Raw genomic sequence first — 21520 nt, forward strand, 5'->3', positions numbered from 1 at the left:
GAGTAAGGGAGAGAAAGGGGGGAAAGGGGGGCAGACTCAGGACTCTGCAGGACTAGTAGTCAATGAGCTGAGAGAAGCGATTGAACTCCCAGCACTCCCTGTTCGGCTGTCCGCAGCTGACAGTCTATTTTTTCCCATGGTTGACTAAATATGGTCAGGGAGGGAATGGCATGAGAAGGAGCCACTTGGCTGGGACTGCATGTTTCAGATGCTTAGCTGGGTATATAAGCACTAGAAAGGTGAACTTGGTTTCTGATCAGAGGTTTCCCCTAAACCCCCCCAATCCTCCCTTTTCCTACTAGGTAGCAACCCCCCTCCCTTCCCCCCCCCCCATTTGTATGTGAGCATGCGGGCAGGAGATAGTCTTTTGTTTCAACTTGACCTCTACCTCATGGTGACCCTTTCTTGGGGGGGGGGGGAAGGGGGGCGTGGAGAAGGAGGAGAGGGTAAGGGGAGACTTTTGCAGACACAGCCCTTATACATCAAGGTGTGCGGTAATCCCAGCACGCAAGGTTGCTTCTCCTTAACTCCTGCTTTCCGCTCCTCCTGTCTGTTCCTTTTCCTCCTGCTCTCTCGCTCTCTCTCTCTCTCTCTCTCTCTCTCTCTCTCTCTCTCTCTCTCTCTCTCTCTCTCTCTCTCTCCCCCTTTCTCTCCCTCTCTCAGTTGTAAGCTTTAAAGATCTCCCTCCCTTCTAAGTGTGCGCTGCAGCAGGAGGGCTGAGTGGTGGTGGTGTCTGGTGGGAGGGGAGGGGAGAGGAGGGGATACAGAGGTGCATGTGGGGGAAGGGAATGTGCGTGTTAGGGGAAGAGACTGAGGATTTGTTTGCCTGTTCTTCTTTCGTGTGTATATGTGTTCTCCCGCCCCCCACCCCCCCCTTCCAAGTGAGGACTAATGCCATCCCTGGGCCTGCTCTCTTTCCCTCCCTGCATTAGAGGTTGCCTATAGGAGGAAGCCGATGGCTGCAGCATCCAGCGCATTATTACCTTGCGATGCCATGACCCTCCTCCATGCATCCCTAACTCTTTAAAGCTGATTCAGCTAGCGCTCTGGAGGCTCCCCTGCTGCAACAGAATCTCCTCACTGGTACGTCTTTCTCTCTCTTTCCTCTAATAGCACCAGCTTAGATCGGTTCTTTCTCCCCCTTCCTTTCTTCTTTTCTTTCTTTCTCGCTCTCTCTCTCTTCCTCCCTGTCTCTCTGTCTTTTTTTTTTTTTTTTTTTTTTTTTTACACTTACCAGCTCAGGCAAGACTTATGGGTTCCAGCAAACTTGCCTGGGATTGGGGAGGGGGACCGGGTTTGGAAGTGTCTGTGTGTCTGTGTATGCTTATGTGCCTTACTGCACCGGGGGCAGCGTGTGTGTGTGTGTGTGTGTGTGTGTGTGTGTGTGTGTGTGTGTGTGTGTCTTCCTACGGGGTGGGTTAGGAGTTTTCTCTTTGCCGTACGGTATCCTCTGCATTTTAAAAAACTGCAGAGCCAGCAATAGCTGGAATGCTTTAAACTCAAATGTAAGAACTTTGACACACAATCATTTTGTAAGGCTGCTTGGCAGTCTGTGTTCCCCGGTTTAGAAGCGCAGGCTAGTGACAGCTGGAGGGATGTTTGGGGTTGTCATAGCGGGGGTGATGGAGGGGGTGGTGGTCAGGGGAGAGGCTGATTAACGGGCTCGGAGCTCTAGCAATTCCACCCAGCGCAAGAACGGGAACGTGGCTCTAACTTAACCCAACTTGCAACATTCCTGGTACTGCGGTCCTTAACCATTGTAATGCCGGCCAGCAGAGAGATTGGTAACCAATGTGAGACCGCCTGGAAGAAGCCACATTTGATCTGGAAAGGGGTCCCACTTTTGCTTTTAAAGAATGGGAAAGGCAAGGGATACCCCCCTGCATAGAGGCTATGGCTATTTCTGAAGACAGGAGTGGGCCTCGATCTCCTAGGTCCGCCTCATCTAGCTATACCAGCCTTGATTTCCCCAAACCTATGTGTTGTGAGGTTTGGGTTTTCAGTATGCTGGTGTATATATAAACACATCCATGTAGGGAAACTGTGTGTGTGTGTGTGTGTGTGTGTGTGTGTGTGTCTCCCCCCCCCCCCCCATATCCACACACAGACACACACTCTCTCTCACTCCTCAGGAAACAGATAGGTTTGATTTATACAGGGTGTCTCTTTGACTTAGCATGACTCCCACATACACAGAATGTAGTATATTTTTCAGTGAGTATTTATAGTCTAAGCAGCCTTGTGCAATTTAAAGGACATTGTAATTCTTGGGTTTATTGGTCCTTTGGATTACTAGCTGGGAGACAGCTTGGTACACCTTTTATTTCAGAAGGTAGAACTTTGTTTCAAAAAAGAACTAGATTTACTTTGAGAATGTGCAAAAGGTTCAATTGGGCATTTTGCAGAAACCCCAGGTTTCTCCCTATAAATTGGGGCATTTTTCTCCAGCTTAGTATGGTCCTGCAAAGTTTCAGGAGCCCAAGGGACATTTGTAACTAACCCTTGTCAATATGGAGGTCAGGAGTTGAGGGCACAGGAGAAATCCAGAGCTAGGGAAACATCTGCTCACTACAATTTCTCACACCTAATTTTTCCCTCCCTTGCCTATTCTTGTCTTTTCCACCCTCTTTGCTCTGACTGTCTTTCCTGCCCTCCTTTGCCCCTCCATTTATGCACACTTTTAGTTTGTCAGACAACACTGAACATTTAGGATTTTTTCTCACTCAGACTTCAGCTCACATTCTCATGCAAGGTTCTCAGCTAAATCATTGGAGATGCAGGAGGAAAAGTTGGGTAACAGGAACATGCCGTTTGAGTTGCCCTTTTTTATCCTTGACTGGATGAAAATGATAAATAACAGTGCCTAAATGTAAATGGGGCAGCAGGTCTTTTCTCTGTTTCATTGTGCCAAATGGCTCTTTCCTTTTAAAATGGGAGGTAGGGGTGCCTTTCAGAGCCATAATCCACTTCCTCATCTCCTCCTTATGTGAAACTCTGACCTACTCATCCTAGATCATCCCCAGAGACTTGAGAGGTCCACCCTGTCCATTTCACACACAGTGGAAAGACTTTGCAGGGACCACAGCCCTGTGGCCTGTTCTAGTGAGAGATTTGTTTTGGGGGGAGGGGTATTTTACAAAATAGCCTCCTTGAGCAATTTAGTTCCTTGCTGGAAGTGGTAGTGGTAGTAGTGGTGGGGAAGGTGTACTTGCTAGGTAGGGATCCTGAGTATGTATGAGCAGTGCAAGAAAAGGGTGGTGATCTACACTAGGAAGAATCATTTTAGTGGAGTGACAATTAAGTTAGCTTCCGTGACCTTCAAAATAGTTCTAATTCCCTTATTGAATTTCCCTCTAATCAAAGCTAAGGAAGCCCAGCTACACTGGATTCTTGCTTCTGTCCAGTTGTTTGCTGAGTACAGCCCCCAAATCCTGACTCAATCCCTATTCCTAGTAAGACTTATCCTTTACCATCCACCTTTACCCAACAGCAGCCACACTTTCTGCTGTCAAGTGGTTCTTTGGACAGAGCTTTCTGGTCTTCACCCAGCTCTTTCTTTCTCCACCTTCTCCACTTCCACCCAAAAGAGCTCATCTTCCTTCATGCAATAAGTAGAAAGGGTAATAACCACTTCAATTCCTTTGTGGTTTAGTATTTTACACTCCAGTTTTCTTCTTCATTCTGCCCAATAAACTCCTTGGTACCAGATTTACTTGGGGGGGGGGGTGTCTGGTTGCTTTCCGGTTTGGTCAGAGACTAAGCTTGGAGATGGGAATGGAGGCTCGCCCAGATCTCTTAAAGCCTTCCTCCTTCCCCTTTTATTTTTTAGTTGGCTTTGTCAGAGGTTATATATGATGCTGGAGAATGGGAGCAACATTTCCTTCTCTGCTCACAGAGAAATTTTTAAATGCAAGAGAAAACTCATCGATATAATTAAGTATTCCAAAGTGCTTAGTTTACCACTTGCTAAGTTTACTTAAACCCTCTTTAAAGGGTTCATTAGAAGACTGTGAGAAACGGTAAAATTCATTAACACTAAGGCAGCCATTCTGCATTTGCCTGTAAATTGGTATTGATCTGGAGGGCTCAGGCTGGGGTAGTAGGCAAAGGGAGCAGGTGAGTGGACAGTCGGAGCATACTATTACAGCAATGCTGAATGAGCAGGAAGCACCCCAAATGACCTCTTGGTTTGCTGGGTGCCTAAATCCTGTCCATAATAGTCTTCTATTCAGTGTGATCATCATTTTCAGTGGGGCACTGGGGCCACATTGTTAGAAGAGCTTTAGAGCTCAGAGGGGTTAGGAGGTAATGAGTGAAAAGGGGCATGACAGGAGGGATGGTGAAGAAGATGAAGAGAGAGGGAGGGAAGGGAGGAGGAGGAGGACAAAGAGGAGGAGGGAAAGAGAGGTGGAGAGGGGAGGGAGGAGAGAGAGAGAGAGAGAGAAGGGAGGTGCAGAGAGAAGAAAGGCACAGGCGGGTGGGTGCACACAAGCACACACGAGTGCTTGTGGAGTAAGTCCCTGACTTCTACTCTGGCCTAAGCTCACATATTCAGATTCCCAGTTGTCCCTATGAACCTTCGATTTGACAATTTGTCAGGTAAACCACAATCGGCCTCAGCTGCTGCAGAGTTCAACCGGATGGCTTTTTCCTGACACTGAAAGAAAAAAAGAAAGTCAAGACCTTCTCTCTCTGGGGCTCTTCTCTTTGGGAGGCAAAGGAAATCCTGGACTTACTAGGTAAGAGCTTCTATTTACAATATCTAGCTGCTTTCTTAATACCCTCTCTCTCCTCCATCCCAGTCAGTTGCTGAAAGAATCCTTTGTCTTTAACAGAAGAGTTTTCCAACCTCAGTATGAGAAGGAAGCAGTTTGGTGTTGCTAAGTTGTTAACTGGACATTTGAATTCCAGATGGGCAAGCTCTAAGCTTTGCAGGAAAGGGGAAAGGACTAGTCTTTGTTTATCCTCTTTTCCCCCCTAAGATCTCATCTGGGGAACAGAAAGAATTATAATTTTCTGGAGTTTCTGGATCTTTTCTTCCAAACCTTTACTTCTAAGTCTTTCAATTGTTAATGTGAGAATGGGGTGGGGTAGGGTGGACATGGAGAGAATGCGCTATAGTCCATGTATAGTTCATGTGTATATTCTATGTGCTTAAAAGTTTCAGTGTGAAATGTGTATATACTTTTCAGGGGGAAATGAGTGATTTTGTCATGTTTCTTTTCTCATCCCAATTATGTGAAAATTAGTTAAGAAAGGGGCAAACTGTTGGATTTCTCAGACTTTCATCAAGGGTATCGCTTTCTTATTTCCCATGACTATGTGTGTATATAGGGACACAGAGACACACATATAAATATCAGAAAAAAGAAAGTGAAAGAACAACTGTGGATTATTGGAGTCATAGGTAGAGAAAAGGAGTGTGTGTGTGTGTGTGTGTGTGTGTGTGTGTGTGTGTGTGTGGCAGGAGGCTTTGAGGAAGATGTCATGGAAATGGGGCAGTACCAAGCCTCCACTAAGTACACATGGGGTTTGAATTTCAAAGCAGTGCTATCTTCCTCTTCAAATATATAAAAGCCCATATTGAAAACTACCTGCTTGAGAAACATACTACTTTATATGCCCATATGAACGTGCTAAGCTATGGAATGTAAAGAAGTATGTATTTCCGGTAGGGCATCTCTCTCATGGGAGCAGGGTGACCCGTGTTCAAGGGAGAAAGAGACAGACAGATTTTGTTTTTGGAATGCCTGACATGGCAGACTGACTGGGGAGTCAATTGATGATCGTGTTCCAGTGGCTGTATTGTTCTGTCACTTTGCCTGTGTCAGCAGGTGGAAATGCTCATCAGGACATTAAATATTCAACGTGCTGACTGCGGCAGGCGCTTGGAAAGGCAACACCAGAAGAAAGCCCGTTGTCCGCTTCTGGTGTTTGCAGGGCCCAGGTCAAGTGCAAGATCTTGGGGGTCTGCAGATTACTGTGCCCTTCTTCCCGGCCCCCCCCCGCCCGATCTTTAGACTACAGAAGTCTAGACATCAGCAGAGTGGTGGAGTGATTTCTACAACCAGTGGAATGAAATGTAGAGTGTAGAGTTAAACAGATAAGGGAAGAAAGAGTGAGAGTGAGTGAGTGAGTGAGAGAGAGAGAGAGAGAGAGAGAGAGAGAGAGAGAGAGAGAGGTCAATGAGGCTGTTGTATCTTATATGTGTAGTTTCAATTTCTTTAAAAACTCAGAGCAATATATACTTGTGTCTTTCCCTCTTACATTTTCAGACATGATCACTTTTCACCCTGGCAAAGATACAAATGAGTTGGGTACTGCTTGATGTCACACTTACTGTGCACTAAAAGGAAGTGATTAGAGAATCTAACACTCACAACCCACAGTCTCTAAGACTCAATCATTATCTATCTGTGTGCTAATCACAGTACAAATCAGAGCTTCAACAGACTTTTAAGCATCATCATTTTTTGCTTCTATTTTTTTATATCCCATGGCCTGAGTACCAATATTCTCTGGATGAGGGAATACTCAAGGCGGCTTGGAAAAATCTTAGCCAACATTCCATTCACAGGAATATGAACTCCAGAATCTTCAGAGCTTTTCAGGCTGAGGTTATTCTAACTCTAAAGATATCTCTAACCCCCCACCCCCACCCCAAATGAATGTCTATCTTCATTTCCCCAGATTAAACTCAGATTGATTTTTTATCTCCACCAACAAAGTATGGGGAGACTTGCTGTTATTGGACTCAGCAGTAGTTTAGAATGATGTGAAATCTAAAGTAACACCCTATTCTAGATATGAAAATCCTGTACCCAGATGCTGCTTACCTGTCTCGGATTATAGATAGATAGATAGATAGATAGATAGATAGATAGATAGATAGATAGATANGTCTCGGATTATAGATAGATAGATAGATAGATAGATAGATAGATAGATAGATAGATAAGATAAGATAGATAAGATAGATAGACAGATAGAAATAGGGATAACATTAGATGTAATATAAATAGAAAAAGACAGACAGGAAGATAGAGAGAGAGAGAGAGAGAGAGAGAGAGAGAGAGAGAGAGAGAGAGAGAGAGAGAGAGAGGTGGGGAGATCAATTGACATTCTCCCTGGCTTGGTGCTTATCACAGAAACAAATCTGAATTTTATACTATTGCTACCACAATGCTGCATCTTAACTGGTCTGGATTAGCCAAGAAATAAAGCCAAACTCAGATCGAAATTTCACCGAAGTGCCCCTTTCCCACCCAGTGGTCAGTTATTACCTCTGCGTAAGTAAGAGGAGCTTAACTGAGAGGCAGAATTTCTGGAAGAGAGACGTAGAAAAGACCTTGCTAAGGGACAAGGTTCTCTGGGGAGAGATGCATAAGCTGACCTGAACCTCAGGAGGATTTTACAGTATCTCAACAGAACATGGGGGAATTTCTGTCATTTCTTGTGGCCACAGAGGTACTGCTTTTGCAAGTCCTGGCTCCTGTAGGAAGATGGTGTCCTTGGGTATATTGGGCATAGTGGGATTTTAGCAGATTAGGAAAGGGTCAGCTATTTCAGCCTGGGGCATATTTGTTTGGCAGCCACTAGGAATTTTTTTTCCATATCATATGATCTTTGCTCTTTGGATCTATCTTTGGCATGTCTGGCCTTTGGAACCTGCAACAGGTGCATCTGCCCTGCCTAGAGTTGGGAACTTTCAACCAAAGGCTGACTCCTATACATGGAGATAGGTGGAGAGGGAGAAAGGAGATCGGGAGGATAGTCCCCTCCTCTTCCTGCTGAGACCCATCTGGATTGGGATTCAGCTATGTTGTTGGCTGAGCAACACATAAAAGGGGGCCATGAGGCCACTCCATGCTGAAACTTAAGATGCTTGACATGCTAGCTCCATGATCCATTATGTATTGCTCATAACATGTCTTGTATAGTACTTCAAAGAGCACAAGTGCATATATATATATGTATATGTATAGATATATATCACATAGCTTATGACATACCTTACATTTCCTACCTTTTAGAGCCTGACATTTATCACATGTTGTATCACATGTACTTTTGTCATATTTCATCTACCCCTTTGTATATGTCTTGTCCCATATATATATATATGTGTGTGTGTGTGTGTGTGTGTGTGTGTGTGTGTGTGTGTGTGTGTGTGTCAGGGGTTTTTATCTTATGCCAACTAGGTGAAATTTAATAGGGAGGGAAGGCATCTGCTTTCTGGTCCCTCCATAGGCATGGGAGAGTTTGCATCTAGTGGGTATTTGTCCCAGGAAATGGCATTTCTGTCCCCATTAGGGTAAGACTCCGGCCACAACGAGTGGAAATAGCAAGGCCACAGAAATAGGAGGCCACAGAGATTCGCTAACCGACCACAGAACTGCCGCAGCCTCTTCCCTTCGATAAGTCCCTGTTTTACATTAAAGTTTTATTGCAGGATGTGGTGTTTAAATAAAAGCATTAGTGTTTTGAAATTAGGTTTGACTGAGCAGTAAAACTAGAGAGTTCACAGGGATAGTCACTGCCTTCTCTTTGTTATAAATCACCTCCATTCTCTTGATCTGCTGAATTAAAAATGAGAACAATCCTTAGTCTTCTGGATATAAAACCAAATTTCCTTTTCTTAATATTTTTCCCCTACTTCCCACTCCTACCTTGAGCCTTTGACTGCTCCCCACTGCTCTAGCTTTGGAATTGGGGTTGATTTACAATAGGTATCTATAATCCTAATGCAATTTTTATCTCTCTCTCTTCCCATCTTTCTCCCTTTCTACCTTTGGCATTCCAAGGTATGTGAATCAAATGGCATGGTTAATGGTAGGAAGTAACTAAGCTTGGATCTATTCTGGTGTAAGTGTTTTTTACAATAGTGGCTGGGCCTTTGGGCACCATCTTTGTGACATTTTACCAGTTTAGCATTTTAATGCAGAAGAGGAGGAGAGAAGCTGGTAGGATGGGGACCTGTGTTAGGACTGGCTTGCATTTTATAGGAGAGGATCTCAGCCAAAATAATGTACCTGAGTGATTGTGGTACAGTAGAAATAGGACTGGATTTGAAGTCAGAGGACCTGAGTTCAAAGCATGAACTACACAAATCACAGCCTCTCTGAAGCTTAGTTTCTCCCTTTACAATAAAAGAAGGGGCTGGATTGAGTGATCTCCATGGCCTCATTTAACTCTAAATCTTCTAAGTCCAGGGTGACTTAGTGGAGTGGGGAGTATGGCAACATATCTCAGTGGTTGCTATCTGTTACTTTGTTTCACCAGAAGGTTTTTAAGAAGGAACAAGGAAGATTGTACAGTAAGACACTTGAAATATTTTTAAACCTTGCCTCCTTCTCAGGGTGAGGCTCATCTATCAACATATTCAAGTAAGGCCCTCCCATCCGTGATCAGTGTGATCCTGCCTTGTGTAGGATTTTCCCTTGGCTTTCATCTGCTTGTTTGTATAGAAGGCAGCCCTGGAAAAGCAGGCAGTATTCTTTATTCTAAGTTCTCTGGAGCATGTCCAAGCTGGTTCTAGAGAATCCTGAGGGCGCACGATGTGTCAGTATTGCTGTTGAGACCAATGGAGGGTTTAGTCGCTATCAACCAAACAGCCAACTGATTGCACTTAAGTTCTAGGGGTGGAAAGAGTAGCTTTGAGAATTGCAGAACTCGTAAATTCAGCGGACCAAATTAGTTAAATTTTTCTATTCTATGGCTCACAAAATCTAGTCGTTCTCAAAATGAATTTTCTGCATGTGAGGGAAACCAGCACCGTGTCAGGAATGGGGATGTATGAGAGAGAGAGAGAGAGAGAGAGAGAGAGAGAGAGAGAGAGAGAGAAGGGACCTGTGCATAGAAGGGACATCAGTCCCATTATTTTGTTTGTTTATGTTGATGACGACTTATTTTTTATTTTCCCTCAGCCAGGTGGCCAAATAAATTTCACTACCTCCTTCTAAAGAAGGGGCTGTTTGCAATTCCAGTTTAATAGTGCATTCATCAAGAGCAATAAAGCATTTTATTGCACAAGTATTTCAAAGCGTGTGCTGCCCCTGGTAAAAGCATTAGTAAAGGGGGGCATCAGCAATCTCATTTAAAACTGTCGACCCAACGTGAAAAATGTTGCGTTGAAGAATAAACTGCTATTAAGCATGATTAGATTGACCTGCAGGACAGATATTTTAGCTGCTGCAGCATGAGTCAATCACAGTGAGCATCGCTTGAATTGCAAATTTTTAAAAAATGCCCTAAATTAAAAAATGGAGGAACTTAAGACTATTTGGGACCCAGGAGTGACTTTAGGGTAGATACTTACAAAGTGGATTCAGAGGACTAAAGGTGGTGGAACTGGAAGGGTAAGGGTTGGGAGTTGGGGGACAGTGACTTAATTGACGCCACCTTAGCATAAATGAAAACTATGTTCCTCAGACCAACCAATCAAAAAAAGAATTGTGCTGAGTCAGCCTTGGACTGTGCACGTCCGATTGCAGAAAGGGACTCAGCACTGCAGTGCAGCATCTCAGCTTGCCTTTGACACCAGCCTGGCAGGGCATCGCTCCCCTTGTGTTTCTCAGGGCTGGCTGAGGCCTAGAGACAGAGAAGTCCTCAGAAAGGGAGGCTGGGGGAGGAGGAAAGACAAATACAGCGTTCTTCCAGGGACATCCTTGCTTGTCTTGTTGTCTCTTGTGCTAAGTCAGTGATGGGAAACTCCCGCTCTCTGGATGAATTGGCCAAGGCCAAGGGATGGAAATGAAAATGAAATGTGTGGGAAAAGAGGAGAATGAGAAAAAGGAAGTGGAGGAAGAGGAGAGGAGGAGGAGGAGGAGAAGGAGGAGAAGGAGGAGGGATGAGTGGCTGAGAGTTGCATGGTTGCTTGCAGCATTCAGCCTCTACCATCCTTTTTCGCTGAATCTTTTCTGCTGTGCTTTGATCTAGTAAGGTTTCCCTTTTGCTGCCTTTCCATCCCAAGAGCTCCTTGGGAATGGGTCATGAGGATGAAGTGAGGAATTCATCTACCCAACTCTCTTACATTGAACTCTGGACCTCCCCAAGGCTATGTCCAGACATGTCGGCCACTGCTGACTAGGGATTAGTAATGACAAATTATGCCCCCAAATAGAATTTCTCATGTGTCATTCTTATGTGCAAGACTACCATCTCCCCAATTTCCAGACCTTCATTGGGAATGTTCATTGTGAGGCTCAAAGCCTAGGGATTTCTCTTCTATGAAATTACAACGGGACATCCAGTCTTGGTTGAATGGACACCTTCAGGATGAGGCCAGGACGGTCTGGTAGGGATGATAAATCTGAGACTTTGTCTCCAAGTGGAGGGCTTCTCTGACTCCCATCCACTTATAAAGACAGACTACCACTTGTTGGGAGAGATGACAAGCCAAAACAGAACTGGGTGGAGCTGGGGAGCTGCAGGAGCTGTGGGGAGAGTTTCCGTTTGGTGCATTGACCACTCCTGCAGTGCGGGGCTGTGGAAGGCAGTATGAGGCGAGGTGAATGCGGCGGTGCTTCAAGGGCAAGCAAGGTAAAGGTGTGTGCTCTTCCAGAAAAGCTGGAGTGCCCCCAGCCAAAGTTAACTAGAAGAGGCAGAAGTGACCATCCACTCTGCAAAGCAATTTTTCCCTTTGAGATAGCGATTGCCACATGGCTCCCTTAACTATCTACCTTCTTGGTCCATACTTGACTTAGGGAGGAAATTCAGTCTCTATTTCACTTTTCAGAACTAGCGGCATTGTGCTAGGCTGTGATTGGTGTGGGTCTGCAAGTCGATTCTTTTAATCCTCATATATTGTCATGAGTGCTTTCACTGATGTCAACAGGAACCAAATAGGTGAAATGTACATAGTCTGGAGAAGTGTTCTGGTGGGTACAGTTACTTGGACTATCTGAACAAAAGGTGAGTTTTAAGTGGGGACGGGAGTGATTAGGAAGAATGGGAACCAAATCTGCAGGGCATTTTTTTTTTCAGCCTCTTTCAGAACCTATCAGAAAATTAAGAGGAAAACAGATACCTTGATCCAAAAAAAAAAAAAAAAAAAGTATAGACTGTATCCTAGATTCTACAAGCAAGAACTTAAATGAGAAAGTTTGCTGCTTCATAGACTTGTACCCAAGGTGTAAACCAAATTGCTTTCATACTCAGCAGCTCTATGTTCTCAGTCACTGAGTTGAGAACGTTTCCCTAAAGTTTCCCAGAAACTAGCCCTGGAAGTTTCTCTGCTTCATAGTGTGAAGGCTACACCCCTGTGCAAGCTTAACTGTGCTTGGGCCAGCATGGATATGTGCATGTGAGAGAAAGGAAAGTGTGAAACAGCTATAGGGATTGGGCAAGACAGATTAGTCCAGGGCATTTTGTGGGGAGGGAGGAGTAGGGAAATGTCAGCAGAATGGAACACTTACTGGCTGGAGGACTCAGTACTGAGAAAGTGCTGGCTGGTCCCCTGAATGAGGGGAGCCCTCAAGGTCGATTGACATACAAAACAGATATGTTTTTTCCCTCTCCCCATTCCCCCACCTCTTTACCCCTGCTCCACAGGGTCATGTGCTGAGTGGCTTGCCATGCCCAGATATGGAGAGTGTTAGATAGCATGCCATCATCAACTGTGAGGGTGCTTCCAAGGCCAAGAGGACCATAAGACCATTGATATAAATAGTCTTCATTCTCAGCTGCTCCAACTGGCCAATCCTGACTCAGATGACATAGGGGCCAGGAAAATTGTGTGAGGCCCTTTGTACTCAAGATAGAAGTGCAAAAGGATTAGATCTGAGAACGTATAACTTTATGGCAGGACCTGAGGGAGCTTCTTCTGTTCTTCTCCCTACTGTTTTGGTTCTACCCTGTACTTTCAACAAGCCTCCTCTCCTCCCTACCATCCCATCACTCACCTTGTATAGGCAAGGGAGATAATGGCATTTCAACATGGGGGTGGCTCTAAGCAGGAGTCTGGTGCCCTATTGGCAGCTCAGACCAAAGTCCTTCTCAAGGACAGGGCATATAGCCAATGTCGGCCATTATGGTTTAGGGTGCCACTTCCCTCTAATATCTTTGTCCTTGGGCTCTATTTGTCTTTTGAAGGACTCTGAAAATAGCAAGGCCCATGCCAAATTGGACAATACATTGGGGAGGGACTTAGAAAGGAAATAATATATGTATAATCTATTAGACCTAGCTGCTATAATGGCTTTATGATAGAGCTGATTTGGAGTTAGAAAGGGTGAGTTTAAACTCTGACTCTTATATTTCCTAACTGTGTGATCTTGGAAAAATCACTTAATCTCTCTAAGCCTCATCTGTGAAATGGGAATTTTTATGTATAATATATGCATATATACACATAAATATATTTATATGCATTTATATGGAGGTACCTAGGTGGCTCAATCGATAGAGCGCTGGTCTTGGAGTCAGGAAAGCCTGAGTTCAAATTTGGTCTCAGGCAATCACAAGCTATGTGATCCTGGGCAAATCACTTAATTTCTATTTGCCTCAGTCTACTGGAGAAGGAAATGACTAATCACTCCAGTGCCAAGAAAATCCCATGGACAGTATTAGTATGATATCGTTCACAGAGTCACTAAAAGTCAGACATGACTGAATAATAACATTTGTATTTAAATGTGTAGGGCTATGTGTGTGTGTGTGTGTGTGTGTATATATATATATATATATATATATATATATATGGCATATGCATGTATGTATACACACACACACGCTATTTCTCTCATAGAACTTTTGTGAGGAAAGTGCTTAGTAAACTTTAAAGTGCTAAAGAAATGGGAAATGAGGATGATCATCATTTCACTTCTCCCTGAGTCTACCCATTCAGTACCTTTCCTCCTTTGTCTTCTTCTCTTATCTTGATGCTGTCATTTACTTAGGAGTTTGATATCCATAGCCTAACCTCTTGTACCTCCAGTCTGAGGGGATCTAAAGAGGGCTATCCTCTATATCTCTCCAGACCTCACACTTACCCTCTTTTTCACCAAAAAGTATTCTTCCTGTAATCTCTTAGAACCCCATTTCCAAGGACTTTGGAATAGATTAATTCACACTTAAGTATTAATGATGAAGAAGTAGCTCAGGGGATAGAGTACTGTCTCTGAAGTCAAGAAGTCATCAGTCCCAATCTGGCCTCCAATATACATGAGCTGTATGACCTTGGGCAAGTAATGTAAGATGCTATAGAAATGTTAGATGCTATTATTACACCTTGTATGATTATTCACATTTTAACAGTACAAAAACTTAATCCAGGAAATGAAGCTCTATTGGTAGGATGTCAGAAACTAAATTTAAGGATTTCAAAGAAAAGGGATTCTAAGTGCCTCTCAAATTATAGGAATGGCACCTATTTCAACTATGCATAAGCCTGGCCCTAAAAACAGATGTATCTTCTAATCCATCCTTTGATTCCTACAAAACAATGATAAATATGGAGGTCTGATTTGTTCTAGGATTAATGAACAAAAATCTATTGCATTATTTAAAAACACACACATAAATAAACCTATTGATCAGCTCTGTTGGTTTTAGTTGTGAATTAATTTATGTAACACCGGGTCCCAGTGAAGGCTGCTCTGTGAGTGGCTATAATTTGTGCTAATTTATCTTCTTCCTATGATCATAGCTTACATATCTATGGTTCTTTAAGATTTACAAAATGCTTTTTCTCACAACCGTTAGAGGCAAGTAGTTGGAGATAAACATTATTCCCCCCATCTTCCAAAGGAGGAAAATGACTCAGTGAGGATAAATGACTTGCTCACAGAGCTAATGAGTGTCAGAGTCAGGATTTGAAGTTGGACGTCTCCTAACCCCAAGAGCTCTTTCCCTGTGTACCTGGCTGCTTCTTGTCATCTCTGAAGTAACTGTTTTCAATGAGGAAACTTCAGGGAACATGAATCTCAGGCTTCCTTTGTGGGATAGAGCCTGTAGAAAGGATCATGGGATTTAGAATGGGAAGAGACTTTAAGAGATCACTTTGCCACTGCCTTTTATCTTTTTGGCTGAGATCAAGTGCTGAAATAAAAACAAACTACCCACTGACACCTCCGTAAACAAGTGTAAAATCGACCCTGTTTGGTTTGCATTCACCAGGGGACTTTCACAGGTCTGTGAGGAGTGGGGAGGGGAGGCATCCATTAGGTTAGAAATGGCATTTTCTTATCTAAGAATGTATTTGCCATTAATTTAATCCACTAGGTTCCACACTCCTCTTTTTCTTTAGGGGCACAGGGTCCTCAGATGCACTTATAAGCTGAACATCTTTCTTTCTTTAAATGAAAGCGGCTTTACCGTTGGCCCTATCTTTGAGGTAATAAGACACAAAAATCTATCTTACCTTTTTTTGCAAAGAACAGCAAAACTGGCCTCTACCACCTCCCTCCTCCCTGTCCTCCACACTCATTTGGTCTATTTGAAGCCAAATTTATTTCTAGGAAGGGCCCCATCAATTTGCTTTGCTCTTTTGTTGACAAGTTTATTAAAAACCCAGGCAACTCTGTATTAAACTTTTATCAGTGTTGAGAAATAATACATTCTTTGAATAGACAGAAAAGTTATGGATTGACTCTAAGCCTTTCTTGTTCAGGGTTTGGCTGAGTCAGCAGGACAAAGAGAAGCAACTCTGATTTGGGAGTGGCTTTCCTTCCTCCCCTTTTCATTTAAGGTCTTTCCTCTTGAAGAACAGAAATAACACTGACCCCCAAGGGTCCTACAATGCTGGGGGATGGGGTGGGGCATGACATGTGCAAAGGTGTCATTTTCCAGGAGTTTCCTAGATGATCCACAGAAGTCAAGAGCTATGATTCTTTGCTATTAATTTTAATAATTAACTGAAATCTGGGATTAAAAATTAATTTTGTTGTGACTGAGTACTAATAGGTGAAATGTTGCCACAAAATGTAACACTGGGTCATTTGTGTTAAAATTTCTTTTAATATCTTAGAAAAACTGAAAAACAAATGAAATATCCTTTGTTCTACCTGATTTTTTAAAAAGCCATGCTAAAGCTTTTTTTAAAATTAAAGCTTGTTTAAAAGCTTTACTGTATAGAAAATTTGACTGTAGTAAAATTGAAGTGACTTAAAAGAAGAGAGTGTAGAAAACAATTCTCAGGAAATTCTCTGAAAATCATTATCTGAGACCTGTGGACTAGGCAGCACTCAGGCACTCTCCAGAAGACCTAGTTTTAGGCAAATCTGAGCTAAATTCTGAACTGCCCTGGTGGGCAGAGATCTGAATTAGTCTAGTAGGAATGGCTGAAAATTACCCCAAATAGGGTGAGATATAGGGTAATAGATTTAGAGCCAGAAAGAATCATTAAGGACATTGTTCACTTCTCATTTTATATAGAAGGAAACTGAGACACAAAGAGGTTAAGAAGCTTTCTCGGGATCACATTGCTGGTAAGTGTCTCAGGTGGAATTTGAACAAAGGTCTTTCTGGCTCTAACTCCTACCATGGCATCAAGAATTATAATGGGAAACGGTTGTTTTGTTTTTCTATTTAGTATTATCTGTGCTCTAGAAGAATATGACAGAGGTGAAAAGGTTGAAAGAATTAGGGGTGGGAGATTAAGTCAGAGAAGAAAACTAAAGGGCAGCTCTTAAAACTTTTCAGTATATTCAGTGAAACAATTACCTGCTAAATCTAAATTCTCTGCTTTGTGCTACAGATAAAATGATAAATATAAAACATTCACTGACCTCAAGTACCACACAGTCTAAGAGAGAAAATATAACTTATGTACAAATAATCATAGTTTCTTCTTGCTGTTCAGTCAAGTCTGATTCTTTATGACCTCACTTGGGGTTTTCTTGGCAAAGATATCAAAATGGTTTGCCATTTCCTTCTTCAGCTCATTTTACAGATGAGGAATCTGAGGCAAACAGGGTTTAGTAACTTATCCAGGGTTACACAGCTAGTAAATATCTGAGACCAGATTTAAACTCCAGAAAATGAATCTTCCTAATTCCAGGCCCAGTATCCTTTCTAAATCCTCCAACTAGCTTCCCTAAATATATTTGAGGTTAGAGTAAAGAAGAGATCCCAAGAAAGGGCACTGAGAAAATTTGAAGACAGAGAACTCTCAATCAACTGGAGATGGGAGAATCAAATATAGCTTTTCTTTAAAATAATTAATTTAAACTTTTTTTTAAGACTTGGTGTCCCTTTCTTGCCCAGAATGGAAGTGCAGGAAGTGCTCATAAACCCAATCCCACTCTGATTAGCCCAGAAAAATCTACTTTTGTTATAGACCAGCATTGGTGAAGATGTGGCACACATGCAGAGCAGGCACTCGGGGAGCTACTCTTTTCCCCCTCTTCTCAGCACCTGAGGACATTTTTTGCATGCCCCACCCCTCTGTCCAGCCCCGAAAGCAAGCACTTTCTCCTTCAATTCTCTCAGGTAATCTGATGGCTCACAGAAAGCTTGAATTTGCCCTCTGGGCACTTGAACTCAGAAAAGGTTCAACAACAATGGCCTCATTCAGCTTTCCTTAGGAAACTTCTACTTCCATTGACTTGCCATTTTAATGTTGAACTTGGTGTGATCAGCATAGCCCACTGCAGGTCAGAATTCCCATGCTCAACAGATTCATCAGCCATTGCCTCCATGGTAGTTGAGATGACAGATGTATGCTGCCATGAGTAGCTAGAAAAGATTTTTTTTTTTTTAAAGGATCTGGTACCAACTGACTTGGATTTTGAGAGGAGAGATCATAGGATCATAGATTTAGAATTTAAAGGAATCTTTAAAAAGCCTTTAAAAAGAAAGGAGTCTTTCAAGTCTAACTCTCTCATTTTACAACTGAGGAATGGGGATTAGGAAGGCTAAATAACTTGCCTACCATCATACAGTTAACCAGAAGCTTAGGTAGCTAAACAGAGATAAAGAGGAAGTCCATTCTAGGCATGAGGAGCAATCTATACAAATTCACAGGGGTTGGAGAGGGCAAGATGAGCATGTGAAAAGACTAGTATATGTTGCCTGGATTATAGAAAATGTTAAAGAAAATGATATGACAAGGAAGGTTGGAACCAGATGGTACCAGGAGACATAAAGTTTGAGGATAGAGTCTTTATTTATATTTTTAAAAATATGAAGTAGGATTTCACTTAAGATTGTGAGCAGAGAAAATGACCTAATCACAAAGTATGCATTTGAAAATATAAAAAGAGGTTGGGCATGTTGGTGTATACTTGCAAACTCTACTACTGGAGAAACTGTGGTTGGGAGATCTCTTGAATCTAAGAGTTCTGAGCATCGGTGAGCTAAGCTGATTGAGTATCCACACATAGTCCAGCATCAATAGAGTTAACTGCCCAGAAGCAGGGAGCCACCTTGTTGATTAAGGAAGGATGAAGCAGCCCAGCTCATAAAGAGAGTAGGTCAAGCTCCTATGCTGATTGGAAGTGGGATCTGGCCCATATATCTGTTGCCCTGGCTCTTCCAGCTTGGGCAAAATAGGGAGAACCAATTTTAAAAATAAAAAAGCTACATGAAGAGACTTATTAGGAAGGGCTGATCAGATGTTTCTTATATTTATGGGAAATAAAGTAAAAATAAAAAAGATATAGGTAAAAAATAAAGCAGGAATATAAGCATACATACGCATGACTGAGAACAAGAGATATTGCAGTCAGGCATTAATACATGGATTTTCTGACTATCAAGGTGACAGAATGCTGAGATGGGCAACCAAGGATAGTGGAGGAATCTCTGTCCCTGGAAATCTTCAAATAGGGAATTGACAACCATCTTTCCTGGAGAGTTTTACTTACCTAGAGGCAGGAGACTAAACCCATTCAGAGATATCTGAAAACCTTTTCCCTCTTGGGAGACAAGTAGAGCAAGGCCTAAAAGAGTTTCTTTTTTTTTTTTTTTTTTTTTAGTTAACAAGTATTTTTTTCTTTCTCCACACACACTGAAAACAAATAAAGAAAAAACCCTTGAAACAAATATGCATAATCATGCACAACAAATTCCCACAATGATGACATCCAAAAATGTGTGTCTCAGTCTGCATATTTAGTCTATCACCTCTCTGTCAGGAGGTGGATAGCATTCTTCATCATCGGTCCTCAGGAACTGTGGTTGGTCATTGCAATGCTTTTTCTTAAGAGAATCTGTAGTATAATAATAATAACAACAATAATAGCCAGAATTTATGTAGTACTTTCAGGTTTTTAAAACACTAAACAAATATAATTTTAACCTCACAGCAATCCTAAGAAATAAGCAGTATTTTATCCTCATTTTATAGATGAGGAAACTAAAGCAGGCAGAGGTTAAGTGACTTGTCCAGGATCTCGCAACTAAGTGAATGCTTTAGGCTAGATTTGAATTTAAGTCTTCCTGATGTCAGTTCCAGTCCCCTTTCTGCTGTGCCCCCTAGTTACTTGGCTGCTTTAGTGGAAAGAACAGGAAAAAAATCCTGGCTCTGCTATTTTCCGATTGTGTGACTTTTGGGCCGGTCCTAGCCTTCTCCTTCCTTTAGTTTCTACATCTTTAAAATAAAGGAGTTGAACTAAGTGATCTTTTCCAACTCTCTGGGATGAGAGATTAGGTGAGGAAAGCAACAGAGAGAATTGGAGATTATGTGTATAAATCCTCTAGGCCAGTGATGGGCAAACTATGGCTGTGGGCCAGACACAGGCCCCTTGAAGTGTTCTATCTGGCTGCAAGACATTATTCCTAATCTGACGAATACAATGAGTAGGATACCATACAATGAAACTTTGAAAGAGTTGCCTTAGAGCATTCCTTTTCTTTGGCCCCCTCTTTAAAAAGTTTGCCCATCACTGCTCTAGGCCATTCCACTTCATGTTGAGTGTGGACATAATATCATATCCTAGGCAGCTTCTTAGCAGTCTTTGGTCACCATTATACTAGGTCTGGCCTCTCTCTCTCTCAGGTGCTTATAATATAGGAAGCCCTTTTTCTGAGCAATAAGTATAATTTTGCAAAGTTATGTCTGCTTCCACCTGCCATATTTGAATATTAGACTGAGAAACTGAAGATTGGGATTTTAGTCTTGGTTCTACCATTGTAAAACATTGGACAATGCATGCTTCTTGTCTAAGGCTCAGTTTATCCATCTGTAAAAGGAGGGGTTTGAGTGAGATAATCTTAAAACGTTTTTCTTGGGAACTGGGAAATCTTGGAACAAGAGTATAGTGCTCAAATTTTCCTAAGTCAACTCTAACTTTAAACAGCCTCAGTAGCTGTTCACAGGCCCAAAGAGAGATTGTATTAATAGAAATCTCATCCCAGGAAGCTAAAGAAAATCATAGGATTACACATTTGGAGTAGGAAGGGATCTTCCTATTCTGAATTCTGTTATGTAAAGTAATCTTGCATTCTTGGACAAGTAGCATAAAAGGTGCCCTTGAGTCAACTTTCTCAGGCAAATTTAGTTGAACCGAGTAAAGTAGGAGAAACCCTAAATCTTGACACACACACACAAATACACACACACACACACTTTTCAGATTTCAGAGGACAGGTAGAGAATACAGGACACATCTCTATAGTGAAGAGATAGAGATTCAGGAATTGACCTCTGGGTAGTTTCGAGGGGGGGTCGATATTGGCGAGGGAACAAAGACTGAGTAGGGAAGACCCCTTATCGGGGTCATCTAGACACTCTTCTTTTAACTAATTATAACTAATTTCCTATTTTAACTATTTTCTCTGTCAACCAATGTCTAGCCTAGTAAAGAGCAAGAAGATTTGTCACCATATTAGCCAGTAAGTGGTGGGTTTTGTGGGGTTGATTTTTTTTTGGCTACTGCAATTCACAAAACTGTTCCCTAAATGATGGGAAGGCTGTGGCATATGTTGGTGGAAGGACTATCTGTCCGCCCTGATGAAATCTTAGATCCTTAAAATACTGAAGTAAAATGACTCTGAATACAGGTACTAATTAGAGTCCTATTCCCTGTGGCAGTATATAAGAAAAAGCAAGACCATTTTATTATAGCTTCTAGGTAGTGTGAGTTGATAATAAATGCACTGAATTTGGAGTGGAAGCAGCTGCTTTCAAATCATAGCTCTATAGAAACTTAGTCAAGTCAAATTTCTGGACTTCAGTTTCCATGTTTATAAAAACGACAGGCTGGTGCAAGGTGATCTTTAAGATCCCTTCTGCCTCTAAGTTTTTATTCTATATTTTTCTTTAATGTCCTGAGTTTGGAGTTCTGTTACTAACTGCGGCAATATAAGGAAGGATACAGGGTTGAGAAGGGAAGGTATCTTAAATGGATGAATCCATCCCTATATAGCAGAGGGCAATCCAATATGAGTGTGAAGAGACATGGTTTCCAAAAGAAATTCTGCTTCCTGACAATGATTATTTATGATTGGTTTAGTAAATGCTCTCTGAGTTGACTTTTCTTCTTTTAACATCCAACATGCATTAATTCGATACCTATTCTGTGGAAAGCTCTATGCTAGATGCTGGGATGAGAACTGTAGCTGCAACAGTAAGTGTGCC

General features: G+C 42.2%; 1 long non-coding RNA gene across 1 annotated transcript in view; it reads left to right on the plus strand.

Moving 5' to 3' along the window:
* The first annotated feature begins 275 nt into the window (after positions 1–275).
* LOC123237162 overlaps positions 276–21520 on the plus strand; it is a 33009-nt gene continuing 11764 nt past the window's right edge. Inside the window, exons 1-3 of the long non-coding RNA XR_006505456.1 lie at positions 276–487; positions 933–1083; positions 4600–4739. This is a non-coding gene — a long non-coding RNA (uncharacterized LOC123237162). The remainder of the gene's footprint in view (positions 488–932; positions 1084–4599; positions 4740–21520) is intronic.

Source organism: Gracilinanus agilis, chromosome 2 (assembly GCF_016433145.1).
Source record: "Gracilinanus agilis isolate LMUSP501 chromosome 2, AgileGrace, whole genome shotgun sequence".
Classification (NCBI taxonomy): Eukaryota; Metazoa; Chordata; class Mammalia; order Didelphimorphia; family Didelphidae; genus Gracilinanus; species Gracilinanus agilis.